The sequence below is a fragment of the Mesocricetus auratus genome, unplaced genomic scaffold (genome assembly GCF_017639785.1).
Source record: "Mesocricetus auratus isolate SY011 unplaced genomic scaffold, BCM_Maur_2.0 Super-Scaffold_100676, whole genome shotgun sequence".
Classification (NCBI taxonomy): domain Eukaryota; kingdom Metazoa; phylum Chordata; class Mammalia; order Rodentia; family Cricetidae; genus Mesocricetus; species Mesocricetus auratus.
Genome location: NW_024429266.1, coordinates 150,827,860 through 150,846,955, shown reverse-complemented (window position 1 = coordinate 150,846,955; position 19,096 = coordinate 150,827,860). Strand labels below are relative to the sequence as shown.

Below are 19,096 nucleotides of genomic sequence, written 5' to 3'. Positions count from 1 at the left end.
AGAGAGATCACCACCCTGTCACGGGGGCCTTCTGCTGTCCTTTTCCTATGCTGTCTCTCCCACAGGTGATGTCCTGGGTTTCCTGGCTCACTTAGCAGGAGGTACTTCAAGCACAGAACCTCTGGATTTTACAGACAATCATGAAGGCAGAGATAGTGGATCTTCGGAAGAGTGAAAGAAGATGCTTCAGATCCACATAGATCAGACCCACCAGATGTGACCCAAGACTTCGAGACTGCTCAGGGCTGGAGGGGGGAGAACAGGCTTCTTCTCCACAACCAATGAACTTGGTTGCTCTAATGGGACAATTTCCCTGACATGTGACACTGGTCAGGGTCTCTGGGATGTCACACCTGCTGGGTCATAGCGTATATGGTCAGTTTGGGTGGCTTAGCATTGCCACATGGTACCCAGCTGTCCTTTTGTGTTCCCGTGACCGTCTGGTAGAGCAGGATGGGAAGCTGTGGGGCCAGGAAGCCTTGCCTACCCTGGGTGGGCCGTCCCTGCCACCCCAGCCTCCCTCTTGGGAATCTTTGGGAGTTTCCTTCCATTGGAAGGTGTTACATCTAATTGTGGGTCCAGATGGCAGGGGTTGCTTTTCTCTTCTTTTCAGTGTCTTTCCATCTTTAAAATGACTTTAATTCTGGAAAATGTAGGTCGCTATGTGTGCAGATGCCGCTTCTCTGAGGATCTTTGTGTCTTCCCTTGAGACTCCAGCATCCAGATGTGGGCGCTCTGGCCTTCACACCTCTTAACTGGCCTTTCCTCCCACCTTCTAAGCTACAGCTCAGCCTCATCTCCTGGCTCATTAATTCTTGGTCTCCTGCTGTTCAGGTCTTCAAAACTCCACATTTCCACCCCCAGCATTTTCTCAAGAGTCTTATTGTCATTGTTCAGGGCAGGCGATGGAATCCAGGGCTCCATGAATACTAGGCAAGCTTGCACTACAGTGCTACACTCCAGCCCCCAGGGGTTTCTTTGAACTCCTGTCCCTGCTTCAAGACGCTGGCACCCGCTTATCCCATGGGGACACTAAAGGAGAATCTTCTGTTCTTACTAGCTCTGTGTTCCCGGCATTGCTTTTGTGAATGGCATTGTGTGGGCCCAGTACTGAGGGGGCAGTCTGAATTCCCAGGAGCCCTGTCTCACTGGAATGGCCTCACTTACAGAGGGGACTATGCTGGACTTCAGAGCTCTCAAAGTCTCTGCCCATTGGCTCCAACAGCCTGGGGATATTCCTGAGAATCCAGCCAGTTGGGGGAGTGAGGCATGAAAGCAGTGTTCTGTGCCCCAAGGCTTCCTGCTTGGCCCACAGTGACATGGCCTTTTGATGCAGCTCTTAGAGGAAGCACTGCTGTCAGGACTGTCATCAGCCAGTGTTCCCCTGTCCAAGCCAAGGGTCTCCAGGTGACCATCCTGGCAAGTGAGTGACAGGTGCTTTATTGATCCCATGGGGGGCTGTACTGCTGGACAGGAGGAGCTGTAGCTGGCTCCAATTGGCCGTTTTGTTCTTTTTTTTTTTAATTCCAATCCCAATCCCCCTCTCCCTCTCCTCCTGCTTCCACCACCTTAACCCCCACCCCACTGCCCATCCACTCCTCAGAGAGGGTAAGGCGTCCTGTAGGAAGTCAACCAAGTCTGTCCCATCAACTCATTGAGTCAGGACCATGTCCCACGCACACACACCTCCACCCTTATTCCTAAGCTGAGCAAGGTATCTCTCCATAGAGAATGGGCTCCTCAAAGTCAGTTTATGCATTAGAGTTAGATTTTGGTCCCACTGCCAGTGGCCTCATATACTACCCAAGTCACACCATTGTCGCCTGTATTCAGGGGCCTAGTTTGGTCCTATGCAAGTTCCCCAGTTGTCAGTCCCGAGTCAGTGATCTCTCACTTGCTCAGGTCAGCTGATTCTGTGGGTTTCCCCCATCATGGTCTTGACCCCTGACCCCTGTTCTGGAGGAAGACTCAAGCACCTTCATGGAGGCCACAATTTCTGTGGTTGTCCTATATCTGCCAGGTAATCCATAGTTTTCCTGTCTTGCCTTGCATCCTTCTCCCAGCCAGTGTGGTCCTGCCCGTGGCTGGGTTCCTCTTGGCAGATATTATCAGCACACCAAGGGTTTGTAGTGAGACTAGCCAATGAGCTCTCCACTTGCCTCGTCCCGGAGTATCTGAGGGCAAACTACAGGATACGTTCCCCACTGCAGGTGGATGCATGGGGCTGAGCCTACTCCAGCGAGGCAAGCAGTTCCCACTTATGTTGGGTAGCTGGGACTGTCCGAAGGGCTCTGGATTGTGCAAAGTGGTTCAAATAGATCCTGGTGCTCCAGCATCCTTCCGGCCAGCATCAACCATTTGCCTGTTTCTCACTAATGGCAGACAGAAGACTCAGTGTCAAAGGCAAAAATCTCTGGTGCGCTGGACTGTCCACAAAGCTGCCTCACATTGTGCCCCAGCCGAACAAGCTGTCAATCCCACCTCTGGAGTCCCTCCCTGTATCTCTAACACCTCTGGTTTACAGATGGATGGAGGGCAAGAGGCAGCCACTTTGCAGTGAGATGAGAGCCAGCACTCCTGGGGTGTTGCAAGAAGCAGCCTACAGGCACATGGTGTCTGAGATCTCTAGTTGCATATGGGCTTGCTGTCTAGGAACATGGAGTCACAGTGGTTGTCTGCTGCTCCTGACTCACCATCCTAGGGCTGGGTCCTGGGAGGAGAACCAGGACTTTGATCTAGCTTGGATTCTGCAGCTGACAACTAATATTGCCCAAAAGATCTACAGAAATTTCAGTCTTGGTCCCCAGCGTAATTGGAAGCTTCTGCCTCATGTGCCCACTTCTCCAGCAGCAGGAGTGAGCTTTCCCCATGCTCTTATCTCACATGGGCTAGATAACCTCCATGCCAACCCCTATCTCCTGCCGTTTGTGCCTGCCATCTGCTTGTGCCCTCATCAGGGGCCTAAGGTTGTTTAAGCCACTAGAGTAGGGGAAGACGTACCTAAAGCAGTAAGATGGGGAATGAGGGTTTCCCTGGAGTGATAGTTGGACTTGCCCTCAGGATGATTGGAACTTCACATGGCTTGCATGATTCTAAAGCATCTGGTCACATCTGGCAGGCTTTCCATCTATAATGTGAACATGAGACTGGCACCTCCCTATTAATGCTAGCATGCAAGCTCATGGGCAAGTGGTAGCCTCACACACATGCTAGAGTCTTAGTTAATGCCAGCACTTGCTAGCTTTAGCAGCAATAGCATTGGGAATGGCTAGGGAAAGACATTTGGGGGGAACCAAGGGTACCAGGGGCCCTAGCAAAGAAAGGAGAGCAAGGGTGGTGGGGAGAGGACACAACTGAGACCCAGGAACAGTATGTACATTGGACATGAGTATTGACACCTTACGTGAGGCTAGCTCAATCACTACCTGAGCCAGAGTAGCAAGCAGGGATCTTCAACCCTTCATCTGGAAAGGAGGGGGCTACAATGTCCTGTCCCCTATGATCACCATGCCCAGGATGAGTGCTGCAATCACCACCAGGGAGGTGAGGCTCCTAGGTATCTGTGGTGGTTTGAATGAAAATGGCCCCCATAGATTCACAGGGAGTGATATTATTGGAGGTGTGGCCTTGTTGGAAGAAGTGTGCGAGTATGTGTGTGGGGTTTCAGAGGCTCACTCTCTCTTCTGCTGGAAGGCTTGTGGGGGTGGGCTTTAGGTCTTTTTCTCATGCTTCACTCAGTGTGACAGTCAGCTGATTTCCTGTTGCCTGCCTATGAAGTGTAAGGACTCTCAGCTCCGGGACCACGTCTGTCTGCCTGCAGACCACCATGATGGACTGAACCTCTGACCTAACTATAAGCAAGCCCCTTCGATTAAATGCTTTCTTTATAAGAGTTGCCGTGGTCATGCTGTCTCCTTACAGCAACAGAAACCTAACTAAGACAGAATTTGGTATGGGGGACTGGGGTATTGCCAACCATGCTTTTGTTTGGAGTATTATGGACTTTGGTACTTTGGGTTAGGAAAACAGTAAAAATGCTTTAAGTACTGCTTAATGGGGGCATACTAGTAGAAGCATGGAAGACAATGATGTTGATAATAATTTGAGATGTCAGGAGCTGGCTCAAGAGGTGTCAGAGAATAATTTTAGTATGTTGCCTAGAAATAATTTTTTATGATATTTTGGTGAAGGAATCGGCTGCCTTTTGCCCAGGTCTGAAGAGTCTGCCTGGGGCTACAGCAAAGAATTTCAGATTAATTCCATTGGCAGAAGAAATCTCAGAATAGCCTAGTATAGACTCTGTCATGTGGATGTTAGTGTTAACTCTAATGAAGATTTTTAACGAAAGGAGCAAGCTGAGCAAGGAAAAATATTTGAGAAAAGGAATAACAGAAAGTTGATGGAGCCAAATACTCTGCTCAAGAAGATAAATGGATAAGAAGTGGAATAAAGGGAGTATTGACCTCAGGCAGTGGTGGCGCATGCCTTAGTAGTCCTAGCACTCTGGAGGCAGAGGCAGGCAGATCTTTGTGAACCCAAGGCCAGTCTGGTCTACAGAGCGAGTTTCAGGACAGCCAAGCTTAGGCAGTGAAAGACAGAAAGCTGGTGAAGATGTAATTAAACAAAGGAGCCATGTTCCAGCCCCAGCATGCAGCAGAACTTGGCAGTTTTGGTCACATGATTCTGACTTTAGAGTTAAGGATAAGAAGAAAGGAGTTAAGATCCTGTGGTTCTGGTAGCAGGTGCTGAAGAATTAGCTGTGATTAACAAAATACCAGAACTACTAAAGCAAAATTTTGCTTTGCTGGTATAGTTGATGCTGGTTGGCTGGAGCTAAGAAATTAGCAGTGGTTAAGAAGAGACCAGCATCTTTGAAGTGAAATATTCTGGTAAGTGTTTCCTGAGAGCACAGAGAAGCTATATTCCAGAAGCAGCCAAGGTTGTACCTCATGCTGGAAGCATCCCCCAGGAGGTACTGATTTTGAGGCGTGAAGGGGTCATAGAGAGCAGCTGAGGCTTGGCTCTGTGAGAAGCCAGGAAAGGCCATTGGTGAAGGAGCAGCCTCAGTGACAGTTGAAGGCGGAGGACTGAAGGGATCATACAAAGAAGCCGAGGCTTGGCACCATGAGGAGAGTCTGTTGGTGAAAGTGCAACCCAGTTGCAGCAGAAGACCCCAGTGTTTTGGAGATGCCAGCACCATGGGATGACCACAAGGGCAGCAGTCGCAGTGGGGTGGACCCAACTGGAGCCTAGAAAACGAGCTGTGTGCGCTGCAGAGGGAAAAGCCGAGGAAGTGACCACAGCCCTTTGGAGTCCGAAAGACCATGGGTGGATCCCAGATATTGGACGGGAGGAATTTGTAATTACCCAAGATGTTAGAGATGCCAGAGTCATGGGATACCTGCCAAGGAGAGCTGCTAACAGGGAGTGGAACCAGCTCAAGAGAAAGATGAGTGTTACAGTCAACAAAGTTGAATGGAATTGGAGGTATGGAGAGCATTTGACATCAGACATAGAGATACAGAATTTGGAGTTTGCCCAGCTGGTTTTGGTCTTGTTTTGGTGCAGTATTTCCTCACTATACTCCCTTCCCTATATTTTGGAATGGTTATGTATACCCTAAACCACTATATGTTAGAAGTATGTGATCTGCTTTTTTATTTGTCTTTACAGGGGATTATAGTTAAGAGATTACATGAATCTCAGAAGAGACTTTGTATTTTTAAACATTGTTGTGACTGTGATAGACTATGGGGACTTTTGAAATTGGACTAAATGTATTTTGCATTATGCTATCATTTAAGGTTTATGGGGGCCAGGGAGTAGAATGTGGTAGTTGGAATTTATTTGGTTCCCATAAATTCATAGGGAGTGGCACTATTAGGAGGTGTGGCCTTGTTGGAAACTGGATGACACACACCTTTAATCCAGACCTTGAGGCTGGAGGGCACACCTTTAATCTGGGCCACACCTTCTGCTGTGTTACTGTGGGTGTGGGCTTTAAGGTCTTTTTCTCAAGCTTCGCTCAATGTGACAGTCAGTAGACTTCCTGTTTCCTGCTTATGAAGAGGTAAGGACTCTCAGCTCCAGCACCATGTCTGCCTGCATGTCGCCATGCTCCCTGCCAGGATGGACTGAACCTCTGAACTGTAAGTTAGCCTCCTCCATTAAATGTTTTCATTATAAGAGTTGCCATAGTCATAGTGTCTTCTCACAGCAATAGAAAACTAAGACAAAAGTTTGCTGGTCTAATAAGAGGAATATATTACAAATAATTATAATACATGCATACATACATACATACATACATACATACATACATACATACATACATACGCGCCTGTCCTCAAACAATGGGAACAAGTTACAGCTCCTACTTTGAAATGATCACCATGGTGTCTGGGGCACTGGGTGCCCCTATCACAGGGTTGAGCAGCAGCTCCATTCCTGAAGGTAGTCTCTTCATTCTGATCTAGAATCCCTCCATGAACACAGGATGAGATGTAAAGGAAGCCTGCCTGCTGAAGGAGCAAGAAAAGTCAACCCAAGAAGTCAAGTAGTTAAACAACCTCCAGGTCCACTCAGGTTTCTGCAAATAGCACACCACCCCCGTCCGTGTGTGTGTGTGTGTGTGTGTGTGTGTGTGTGTGTGTGTGTGTGTGTGTGTCCTTCCTCTGTCCCCTTTTGTGACAGATATCACTGTGTAGCCCAAGCTTGCCTCAAGCTCATAATCCTGTCAGGATCTGCATCTCTCCCATCCCAGTTTTGCTTTCAGAAAAGGGCTGATGCACTTTCATGCATATATTCTTCTCTGCACACTCACCACATTTTCCTTATCCACTCAGCTGTTAGCAGACTCACCGTTGAGGCTGTGTTGGCTGTTGAGACTGGTACTTCAATAGATGTGGGGGGTGCAGGTGTTTCTCTGATGATAGGATTTTGTTCCTGTGGATGTGCACACAGCAGAGGGCCTGCTAGATCATACGTTCATGCTATTTTTAGTTTTTAATGGCCTCTCCACAGTGTTTTCCGTCATGCCTGCACTAATAACACTCCTACCAACAGTGTGAAGTGTTCCCCTTCTCAGTATCTCAGCCAGCATTTGCTTTTTTTCTTTTCTTTTTTTGACTTTTTAATATCCTCTTAAAAATGTACAGATATTGTAATAAAAGGAAGCAGGGCAGAAATGCTCGCAGGCAGATACAAATAGAAGGAACTCCTCACACACACACACACACACACACACACACACACATGCACCATGGAAGGTCTCCAGATGGAATGAAAGTGAATCGAGGTGGAAGTGTGGAGACTCAGGAAGGAGAGGAGAATACTGGAAACAGAAACAACTGGGTACACGTGAGGCAATGAAGACCAAGCACAGCTAATGCAATAATGTCGCATCTCCAGCATGAACTGGAGTAACATTCTAGCAATAGGGAGCAAGGTGGAGGGAAGGTGAGAGTTACAACTGTTGGAAGGCGCAACCTGTTTAGAAAGCAATAAAATATACACTGCAAAGTAGACTAGGGGATGGAGAGCACATATTACAATTTCTGAAGTGACTGCTAAATGAATAAGAAACTGTGTAATTAAACAGTAAAGGAGAAGAACTATGCAATAAAAATGTACATTGGTTGACTTATGAAAGAGCTTCTGGCCATACCACCCTGAGCATGACTGATCTCATCTGAATATTGTGTGTGAAAGGTGCCAGGAAAAGAGCAATTAATAATGAACAGTAGAGGAAGTCAAGAGAACAGGGTAGAGAGATGGTGGATGCAGATCAGTGACAATAGTGATTACACTAAATAAACATGGAAAAAAATCTAACTAAAAGACAAAGACCAGTCAGGCTGGATTTAAAAACCAGAACCACTGTCTGCTGTTTTATAAGGATAGAAAGGACCCTCTATTGTGTAGATAATACTATCCTAAATGTGTGTATGTCATAATATAAGTTTGAGAATATAAAGAAAAATCAACATAACTAAGAGGACAAATAGAATAATTTACATTCAGATTTGAGGTTTTAATTCTCGACAACTGAAGACAGCAATCAAGTCAATAGTATGGAAGTTTTCAACAGAATGACTAACTTGACCTAAACGACATAGACTATTCTACAATTGAAGAACTTTAAAATACAAAAATATTTTCTATAGTACCAGATGTTAGGCCCATAGTAGGAGTCGCCACCTTTCAAAATTAATATCAGATAACCCACATATGTAAACAGGAAATGCCTTAACAGAATAAAGCTTCAAGAAAAAATGAGAAATGCCCATGACCTTGAGGGAGATGAAACAATTAAATGGATCTTCTAAAGCCCCAGTGAGAAAGTTTTAATAATTCAGAGCTTCACAAACAGAACTGTTGACCACAGATACCATCTAAAAAGTAAAAAGGAGGCTGAGGAGATGGTGGAGTTGGCAGAGTGCTTGCTGTGACTAGCCTGCATTAGATCCCCAGCACCCATGTACAAAGCCAGGCATGGTACTTGTGCCTGAAATCCTAGCACCGGGGAGACAGAGACAAGAGGGTCCCCAGGGCTCACTGGCCAGTGAGCTCCAGGTTTAGTGAAAGAAGAGTCTCAAAAAAAACCAAGTCGTAAAGGAAGACACTGACAGCAATATGTGTGTATGCATAAATGAGTACACACACATACATAGCAGCATGTACTGAGGAGAGAGAGGAGAAAGCTACAGGGAGCCTGTCGCTCATGCTTTTATTTGAAGAAGCATGCACACGTATAATAGGGCTCCACCTGGGTTTTATAAAGCTATAAAATATATGGTTGGTGCCACCAGGAATATTTGAATGCGTTTAAGCACTAGATCATGATATTAATTTTGACCTATGTGATTATGATAGAAGGCAATATATGAGAACTCCCCTTTCTTAAAGATGCAAGGACCTGGCAGACATCTTTGCTTTAAGATGAAGTACAGCCTGACAGACAGCTGGTGCATTGATAGATGGATGCATGGACTTAAGTTGTACTATCATTTGTAACTCTGCTTGTTTCTGAGAGGAACAATGATATAGATATGGGAAAAATTAACTACCTTTGTATCTAGATAGAAAATATAAGGGTATCCATTTTCCTATTATTTTTTATGACTGAAGTTCTTCAAATAACAATGTGGAAATTGCCAAGTATGTTGGCTCATGCCTGTCACCCCAGCACTCAGGAGGCTGAGGCAGGAGGATTGTGAATTCAAGGCCAACCTAGTCTACACAAAGAATCTGTTTAAGAAGAAAAGGTGTAGTTAGAACTCAATAAGCCTGGGAATAAAAGGTAATAACAGAGGAGAAGCAGCCACCCACAGTTCTGGGACAGGCAACTTCTTTAGGTGCCTGTCCTTCCATCCAGGCAGCCTTTCTGCAGGTTCAGACCCGGTGGCAGGTGGCTCTAGGCATTGCTGGGCCTCTAGAACCCAGCCTGGGATGGGCTTCAGGGGAATCAAATGGTGCTTCAACTAGCTAAGAGTTGGTCTTTAGGGCACCATGAAAGCCAAGCACCACCCCATATCCTTCATGGCCTCTAGGGAGGTAGTTGTCTTGTGTAATTCCCACTGATGGTGTGTTGTAGGTTTGTTCAGACCTTTGTAACCAGTGTGGCAGGAGAAGGGACTTTGCACACACCCTGCTGCTCTGAGGGAAGAGCCAGTCCATACAAAGGGCTAAGCTGTGCAGACAGCATCGAAGCAAGAGCGTATTTTTGTTTTGTTTTGATTTTGGTTTTGGTTTTTTTCGGGTAGCAACAGCGTTTTTAAAGGCTGCCACACTCAAGAAGATACAGCCTCGCTGCAGAGTGCTGGAGGGGTGACCTCGATGCCCGAGGAGGGGACTGATTCTCAGGTTAAGACCTCCTCAGTAGACAAGCCAGGCTCGGTGGTGCTGCACATCGGGTGCAGGTCTCCCCCCCGCCAGGTGAGCATCTTTGAGGCCTGCAGCTCCTTGCCCTCCCACCCATCTAGGAGCTTGCACAGACGCCCCCACCACAGGCTGCCGGCCACAGAAACTCCAGCAAGCTTTTTCAAGTTCGCTCAACCTTCTAACAATCGATTATTTCAGATTCCAAAACTACCAAGAAGCCTGGGAATTTTCTATCTATCTTCTCACATGTATTTTTAATGATCTCTCTTTTACAGTCCTAGAACAAGCGTTGCTGCTCAGTGAACTGTTGTTTGGGGATCATGAATGTGAAGTTAGTACCCCATACTAGAAGAGGTATATTGGAAGAAGATTACCATGCACAGGATAGGGGTGAGATAGCTTAAGTTTATTGGGGAGAAATCGCTTACTTGAGAAACTGATAACTCAGGGTCAGTGCTCCGAGCATTCAATCTCAGCTGCCCTCTGAGATCTGACCAGAGCACCAAGAGAGGCTGCGCCTGCCTCTCCTCAGGCCTATATCCCACACACCCTTTATGTACCTGCGGCCACGCCCAAACAGGCGGGTCTGCGCCATAGGTACCTAGTAAGATCTCTCCCTACAATTCCTCCTAGACTAAAGATTTAGACTTGATACAAAACTATGTACAAAGATGGCAAAAATCAGGCATGCGCTAGGAGAAGGAAAAGTACAAGCATAGACCCTCAAGATCTAAAGCCAGTGAAACAAGAGCAAATGGCAAGAACTATATATCCAGTCCTAGGGTAAAGGCATAACAGAGACTACTGTACTAAGGTGGAAAGTTTAAGTCTAATATCCAGAGAGAGGGGGGGGGGAGAGAGAGGGAGGGAGGGAGGAAGAGAGAGAGAGAGAGAGACAGAGAGAGAGAGACAGAGAGAACAATAATTGTGACAGTCTAATCTTCAACCTCATCAAAGACCTGAGAAGGAGGATAACAATAATGGGGTGGGCAGGAAGCAGAGGTGAGCAACTTCCAAAGGTGCAGCAAAGACAGAGACAGCAGGCTGCCTGGACAGTCACCCAAAGCCTCACAGCAGCGTAGGGACAACCAGCTTTGGCTAAGGCCTAGAGTAACAGGCTGGCCAACACAGAAGCAGGGAGGTAGAAAGACTGTCTTACCCTGACTTGGTAAGGTTCAGCAGTCTTCTAAATTTATCGCCTTCAAGCACAGTAGGACAGCATGTTCAAAGTCAGTTGTTGAGATGGGGGTAGTTCTTTGCCCAAGAGGCCATTAGCCAAGGAGAGAATGGACTCCAGAAGGAGTATCATCAGTGCCTAACATTTTCTCTGGAATAGCTGGGTGCAGTCATGTCTCATGTCAACAGAGTACTAATATTAAAACATTTAAATGCCATATTCTGTAGGTCTATGAAGTGTTTGAAGATCAAAATCTATGTCTGCCTAATCTCATAGATATAAGAATGTGGGTGAAAATATCTGTAATTCTCAGGAACCTAGTAATACAATGGCTTAAGCTTCCCAAAATAATTTAGCAAGGACCAAGATTACAGCAATATAACTACATACACATATACATGTGAATCTCTAAAACAGAGGTAGAATGAAAGTGTCTTAATCAGAGGTAGAACTGTATAGTGCAACATGATAAAAGCATCCTAAATTGTGTCAAAATACAGGATATCTTAAACATATATAAAAGCATGTATACATAGATTATGACAAGGATATTTGTGCACAAAACATTGTAAATAGAAAGACCTTACACAGTATGACAAAATGTAATATGCAAATTATCCAAGAAAGGAATACAACTTGATAATACATAAGTTACATCATATGAGAATCTATAATGATGTAAGTTGTCTATAGCTAATAATTGCTAAGATAAATCACAAGAAGATATATTAATCTACCTATATCCCATCCTAACCATACCTTTCCAATCATACCCTAAGCTTATCTAAAATATCCGATCTGAACACCTCCTTCCAAACCCAACCCTAAACAGGTGTCAACACTAGGGAAAGGGGGCATTGCATTCTTAGAATTACTTCCTGCTGAAATGGGATGATGAAAACCTCATAGGATCCTGTAGGAAGAAAATTTTAGAGCAACGAAAGTCTCGAGCAGACTAACTACAACATTGTACCTAGTTTCTGTTCGGCTGGAGATGCTTAACTGAAGTTCTTATCTGAAGCTCTGGACAGAGTGTTATAAGAAGGTGCACCATTTCAGCTAGCTAGTCTGGAGTTTTCTAGAGCAATATAGTCCCAAACAGGTTTTAGGGTAGTAATTGTCAGTTCAAAGACATCAAGTTGGATCAAGTGGAATTTTGTTTTAACAACATGCTTGTATTTAGAGGAGGAAAACCAAATCCGACTCTAAAGCCAGTGTTGGTTTAAGTGAATTGGGATAAAAGAGTATTAGGAAGTAAAGACAAATAGATTTTTGTATAGACACAGTTTAATAGAATTATATATTGGTACCATGTATCAGATTCTTCTTTGATAGTTCTTTTTGGATGGCTATCCTCTCTTCTTTAGGCATGTACATGTTCAGTGTCTTTTTGAGATGAGCTTTCTTGTTAAGACAAAAACAAAACACTCCTTTTCTTTATGAGGTCTTCATACAACTCGTGAGATATACCTTGGTGGATGACCTGTCATTTCTCCTCATCAAGAGGTTTCTCCTGTTCGAACCGAATCTTGATCAACTTTGATGGTATCCCAAGTTTTTCTTCTCCTGTGGAAACAAAGGCGAAACCCCTACCCCAACATAACACATATCCTGGTTTAGAGGATGTAAGCTTCTACATGAATATTCTGTTGCAGAAACACAGTATTCACACACAGAGTGTTCACTAGACCACAGGGCAGCAAGGACTGGAATCTTAACTGTGGGGAGGTAACTGCAACCCAGAGAGAGAAATACTGCAGAGACTTGGTGCACCTGGGGATAGAACCCCAGACCTCAGGTGAGTTAGCCTGCTCTCTCACTGAGCTCTCATCTCCAGCCCCATCAGAGATATTTCAAACAACAAAGACAGGTTTTATTTTGGACTTTAAGACAATTAGAAAATTGATTTGGTCCCCTACCTTCCTTAATAGTGATTGCTTAAAATGATACAGGGCTGAAGAGACAGCTCAGCAGTTAAGAGTGTGTACTTCTTTTGCAGAGGACCTGAGTTCAGTTCCCAACACCCATAGCAGGCAGGTCACTACCATCTGTAACTCCAGCTCCCAGGGATCTGACACCCAATTTTGACCTCTATGGACACGAGGCACACATATAATACATATACATAAATGCAGGCAAAATACTCATACACATAAATCTAAACAAATTTTACAAAGATAATAAAATGCTCACACATCATGATGGGATGTATTTAAATTGGCATATTTAATAGTAAAAGGAACTCAAGGCAAATGAATTGACAGAAGTTATCCTTGAAGATACAAGATGAAGCTTAACCTATGGATGATAGGAGACACCGTCGATCAGTGATGTCAACAGTCTGCTGAAGCACAACCCCATGGTGTCTATCAGTATCCTGTTGCTATAAAAATGCCCAAGGTCTCCAATTTATGTAGAGAAAGGTTTACTCAGCTCAGCTTCAGAGGGTTCAGAGCTGTGGCTGATTGGCCCCTTTGCTTTGAGCCTGTGTGGCACATGACAGGGAGTGTGGTGAAGTGGAATTGCTTACCTCATGGCCAGAAAAGGAGGGGGCTGGAGCCTCGCCACCTTCTGCAAGGTCACACTCCCAGTGACCTAAAGACCTCCCTGCCTCATAAACTCCCCATCATTTGCAAGGCCCTCAACACAGGGGGCTCTGGGTAAATACTCAAGAGCTAAACCACAGCCTATGTTAAAACTTCTTTTTCCTCCTTTAGTATATTCAACAGTAGGAGAGAAAAGTAGAATACAGTGGATAATAAAAACAAGTAGGAAGTACATAAGAACTTCCATGCCAATAAATTTCAAAATATAAATGTACTCTTTGCACTTGCAGGTTAGGCTGGGCCTTAAAATACATTAACTTGTGAAAAATAAGAAAAATGTGATTGATAGAATGTCATTTATTTAATATAAAAAACACATAAGTCACTGTACTTTGTGGGACTGTGTCACCAGCTCTGTGAGCGGCAGACAGCAGGTGAGAAAGGGGACAGTGTGGTGTATGCAGTGAAATCTGTGCAGAAAGAGAGGATCCTGTCTAAAGTCCATCCAAGTGGGGCTTTTGAAGAGGCTTCAGAGAGTACCTGCTGGGTTCTGTAGTCCAGGGACATTACCTAAAGGACACAGCTGCCATACATGGAAGTCGGGGACCCTGAAGGGTAGATGCCAGAGGCAGTTGGGGCTGCTGGGTTGGGACTCAGGATCTGGGTTAAAGGAAATGGGGAGGCATTTGAAGATGGGGCTTGCAGGCATCTGGGTAACTTACCACCCAATGCCTTATAAATGAGGGGTTATAAGTGGACCCCTCACTATGGGCCTGGATGGGCTGGTTGGTTCCTGGTTCCCATCTTGGATAATGCCTGGAAATATCATGGGCAAAAGTGGGAAAGACTGAGGAATTAGGGGGTAGTAAACTCATGGAACAAGGAAATGCATCAGATTTCATGCCATCTGGGTACTGGCTCTCGAGGTGGTGATAAAAGCTGGTGGCCTCCCTTGACCATACTGATGGCACGGGAAGCTTCCTCCTCGAATATTTGCAGTGCTTTACCCACGTGTAAGTATAGGGGGCTGGGTACACTTGTGGCAGGGTCTTTACAGCGGGGTAGGCAACATAGGAAGTCCTGGAGTAGGGGTTCAGAACTACATCACTTAGGTATCCTCCTTTCATACCACCCCAGAGATCATAGGAAGTCCTAGAATCTATTGCATCAGCTGGGGTAGCCGAGGACATGTGGGCTTCTCCAGATGCTTTGGTGGTGACGTTTCTTCTCATAGCTTGCTCCTGGGTGGTGCACAGGCTGGACATCTGGTACCCCTGGCTGGCAGTTACCCCTGTGGAGAGGATGGCAATCAGAGAAGAGCTGCCAGGAGTCATGTGAGGACCATGGTGGGGCTGAGGAGGCTAAAGGACAGGGTAGCAGCCACAGCTCACACTAGAGCTTACACCAGAGACGGAATGTGAAGGAGACCGTCTTTCTTTGGGGGGATGAAGATGAAACCTGGGACCTCATGGCAAGCTAGGTGAGCATTCTGCTACTGAGCCATGCCCTGGCCCAGATGTGATCTGTCAGAGAGTCAGTACCTCAAATCAATTACAAGTTCTTCCATCTGAGCATCAAGAAGCCCCTGGGCTTCGCTCCAACCTGTGGAACAAACTGCCTGGAAGACCAGCACCCAACCCCTCAGATATCCAGTGACATGAAGATGGAAAATAGAACATTCCAAAAAGATCTGGAGCTCCCACCTCAGAAGGTAGGAACGGGAGAAGCTGGTACAGAGGGGTTTCCCTGGATGTGAGAAGGAAGTCCTCTTCCCCCTCCTCCTCCTCCGTGAAGGAACATGTGACTTACCTCTCCAGCTGTGGTCCAGGTCACCTTCTTTAGCAGGCCACTGAGGGGCGAGCAGGTCACTGAGAGATAAGGACACTGAAAGGTGAACAAGAAAGTCACTGAGAGACAAGCAGGTATGCCACTCGCTTTTCTCTAATCCAAGAAAACCGCCACATTTCCCTTAACATCCTCCAGTGCTATGCCCCAGCTGATTGATTCGATGCCCACCCTGCAGGCTGGGCCCCTCAGCCAGGCTCCCATTTCCTGTGACCCAGTTTCCTCATGTTTCCCTTTGTCTTCCTCCTGGGTTTGGTTTTGTGTCCTGCGTCCCTCTGTCTTACAGGTAGCAGAGGAAGGATAAGGAATCCCTGGGAGGACAGAGGTGGCAGAGACATTCCAAGGTGACAACCAGCAGAGAGAGCTAAGGCTGAAAAGACTGTAACAAGCCAGAGACAGAAATTACTGGTCCAGTTTTCTAGAAACGTCCCAGGAAGCTATTAAGTTGTAGGGTTCAAGGCTCCCACGCAGCCTGGCCTGGAACACGGGGTGCTGTAGGAGCTGAGGGCCCCACACTGGATGCCCAGCCAGGCCCTGCTTGATGCTGATCACCACCGGAAGCTGAGGAGTAGACAGCTGCCCAGTGTTAGGCGGCTCATCAGAGCCCTGGGTTAGCCTCCAGCCTGCGTCTGTGGAGTCCAGAGTATCTACCTCTAAATCTTTAAGCAAGAGGTGGCTGGCGCTTGGGGCTTGAGCTGCAGTCTCTGGCTCTGCCAGTCAAGCTCCTGGGGATCACACATTCATGGGCTGGGTCTGCCTGTACTGCAGGCTCTTTACCTACTCATGCTTTCTGTCTGGGATGAGAGGACTATTTAGCATCCAGCTTTTACCTATGAGCCAACACCATTTTCCAATAGACCCTGAGGAAAGCCTGCAGCCAGCAAAGTAAAGGGAGGAAAAAATAAAACAATAAGGATAGAGCTATACACTCTGGAGATAAAAGGAGGGCTGGAGGTGGTGGTGGGCACTTGGGACATGATGGCGCCAAACCCTGGAGTCCAAGGACAAAGCTGAAGATATCCTCCCAAAAAGTGTCACAAAACTCAAATGATGACAGTTAGAGAAAATAAGAAAATTAAAGGGTAAACCACATGACCAAATAACAGGACAGAAAGTGGAGCAGGGTTCACCGAAGACCAATTTAAGAAAATGCCCTAGAACCTAAGCATTCTACTTGAATGGGGCCTGTCTATGAGGGCAGTAGACAAATTAAAATAGACCCAGATAAAGTACATTATTGTGAAATATCAGAACACTAGTGCTAGGATTTAGGGCTTAGATGCCCTCGATGAAAATTTATGATGAAAATTTATCCCCACCGTGAATCATTAAAAGGCGGGGACCTTTGAGAGGTGTTGGATCTCCTCAGAGATTAGTAGGTTATCTTAAGGGTGGATCTGCTGGAAAATCCAGTGTCGTCCTGCCTCTTATACACAGAGCTCTAGCCAGGGATCCTGGACCACTTGGGGCCTCTCTAGCACGGTAAAGTGTCCTCAGCCCTACCTGGACTGTTGGTCATCCTTTGGTCCAGTGTATCTATCTACACTGTCTATGCTGCCCTCCTGATACAACACTCAACCATTTCACTTATCAGACTGAAATGAGATCAGTGACTCGTATTTTTGTTAATTGTGATTCCAAGCAAGAGCAGCTGCTTTGGCAGTTTGAAAATGCCAGAGGTCAGTCATAAATGTTTTAAATGAAAAAGGTAAAAGTTGTTACAAGGACAGAAAATGCCCCAGGTGAGGCTGCTACGGACAGTGCCAAGATGATCTGGAGTGTCTATGGAAAAACACACGTTGCAGAAGTCAGTGCTAGCTGCATCTGCTTGGGGCCATGATCAACTCCCTCAGTGCCGGGGTGGGGGTGGGGGGCTGGGAGTGGGGGTAGTGCTGTGTTAACTGGCTACTTGAGATGGAAGGTACATGGCAAGAAAAGCAAAACGTAGAGAGGAAGGAAAGGGGGGATGGGAAGGGGTTCGTTCTATCTATCTGTCTGTGTGTCTATCTATCTATTACTAGTTCTGTTTTATTCTGCTGTAGGTACCAAATTTATATCGGTAAGAGCCAAGCAAAGAAGTGAGCTCTCACTCTTTGCCATCAGCTTGGCCAAGCTGGAAAAGACAGACAGCACTGAGCTCTGAAGAGGTGGTGAGACTATCATACTGGGTGCATCTGTAGAAGGCGAGTTGGCAAACGTGATCAAAATGGAAGACCTGGCCATGTCCTTGCCTTGAGGGTGCTGGAGGCAGCATGCTTTTTGAAGAGGAAGCTTACGGTGGGAGGGGAGCCACTTATGGTAATACTGGCGGTTGGGGGCCAGGCTGGGGTCCGGGGAGCCAGGGTCAAGGGTCCGGGGACTGGGTACTGAGGCAGGTCAAGGCAGGGAACTGATGGAGAGACTGGAAGGAAAGAGTCACAGGCCCCAAACCAACCTCTCCTTGTCCCTAACCCTTACCTGATGCAAGGACAAGAGTGAAGCCATGGTAGTGGAAGGGGAGTGGCGGAAGGCTGGCAGCTTCGGAGAGGTGGGCAAGGAATAGGTAGGTTAGCTTAATGATAAGGAACCACGGGGGCTAGAGCAGCAGGAGCTCATTACATCTGATGCTGGGAAGACAGGGCTTACCCTCAGTAGAACAAACTGCGGTCTCCTTGAACAAGCCCGGTACACGCCTAATCCTCCTTGAAGATTTATCTTTCTATTATTGAACTGTGCTGGATGAAGATGCCAAGGTCATGGGTGCCCAAGTCTTGGGTGTCCACTGGTAGAGCTCTCCTCACTCGCTACTTGCTCCGAGAGGCAGCAGCCACACCTGCTTGCAGCCCAATAGCTTCCCAGCTGCTTGAGCTTTGGCCCTAAGCGGATGCTCTTCTTATGCTAGAAGGCAGAACCAATGATGGTCACGTGGGTGGGGTAGGCCTGCTCAATTGGGTGTGATTTTTGGATGGCTGGAGAGGGTATGGAGGAGGACAGGTGTATCCAGCCATTTCATTGTTTGCAAAAGCAAAGACACCCAGACCTAAGGGAGGCCAGTGGCTCTGAAGCTTGAGGTCAGGGTGCAGAAACTGGGTAATTAGGAACCTGCCTGACTCCATTTTGAAGTCAGGCACCATTATGTTGTATTATTAAAAATAAGTTTCCATTTACTTCAAGAGTTGAGTTGCTGGGTCTTGTTTGTTTGTTTTGTGTATTTGTTTTTGAGACAAGATTTCTCTGTGTAGCACTGGCCATCCTGGAGTTCACGCTGTAGCCTGGTCTACAGCGTGAACTCCAGGATGGCCACAAACTAAAAGATTCACCTGCCTCTGCCTCCTGAATGCTGAGATTAAACTGTACACCGCCACCCAACTCTGAACTGCTTTTTTTTTTTTTTTTTTTTTTTTTTTGGTTTTTCAAGACAGGGTTTCTCTGTGGCTTTGGAGACTGTCCTGGAACTCACTTTGTAGACCAGGCTGGCCTCGAACTCACAGAGATCCGCCTGCTTCTGCCTCCGAGTGCTGGGATTAAAGGCGGGCGCCACCAACGCCCGGCCTGAACTGCTATTTTTAAGAATGATTCCTGGATTCTGATGCCTCCACCCCATGACCTCAACTTGTTTTTGACCCTGATCCTCCTTAACTCTAATCACATGGTGCCTTTCTTTCCT

The 19,096-nt window shown here is 46.4% G+C and overlaps 1 long non-coding RNA gene across 2 annotated transcripts; it reads right to left on the bottom strand.

The window, feature by feature from the left end:
• Window positions 1-688: 688 nt before the first annotated feature.
• LOC121137146 lies at window positions 689-18,319 on the bottom strand. 2 transcript variants are annotated; one of them, XR_005874377.1, is made up of 4 exons: window positions 18,076-18,319; window positions 15,415-15,489; window positions 14,643-14,896; window positions 689-699 (listed from the first exon to the last, which is right to left on the bottom strand). It is a non-coding gene; the product is annotated as an uncharacterized LOC121137146 (long non-coding RNA). The 2 variants fall into 2 exon arrangements; XR_005874376.1 differs by lacking the exon at window positions 689-699 and having other exon boundaries at window positions 13,267-14,896; window positions 18,076-18,315.
• Window positions 18,320-19,096: the final 777 nt, after the last annotated feature.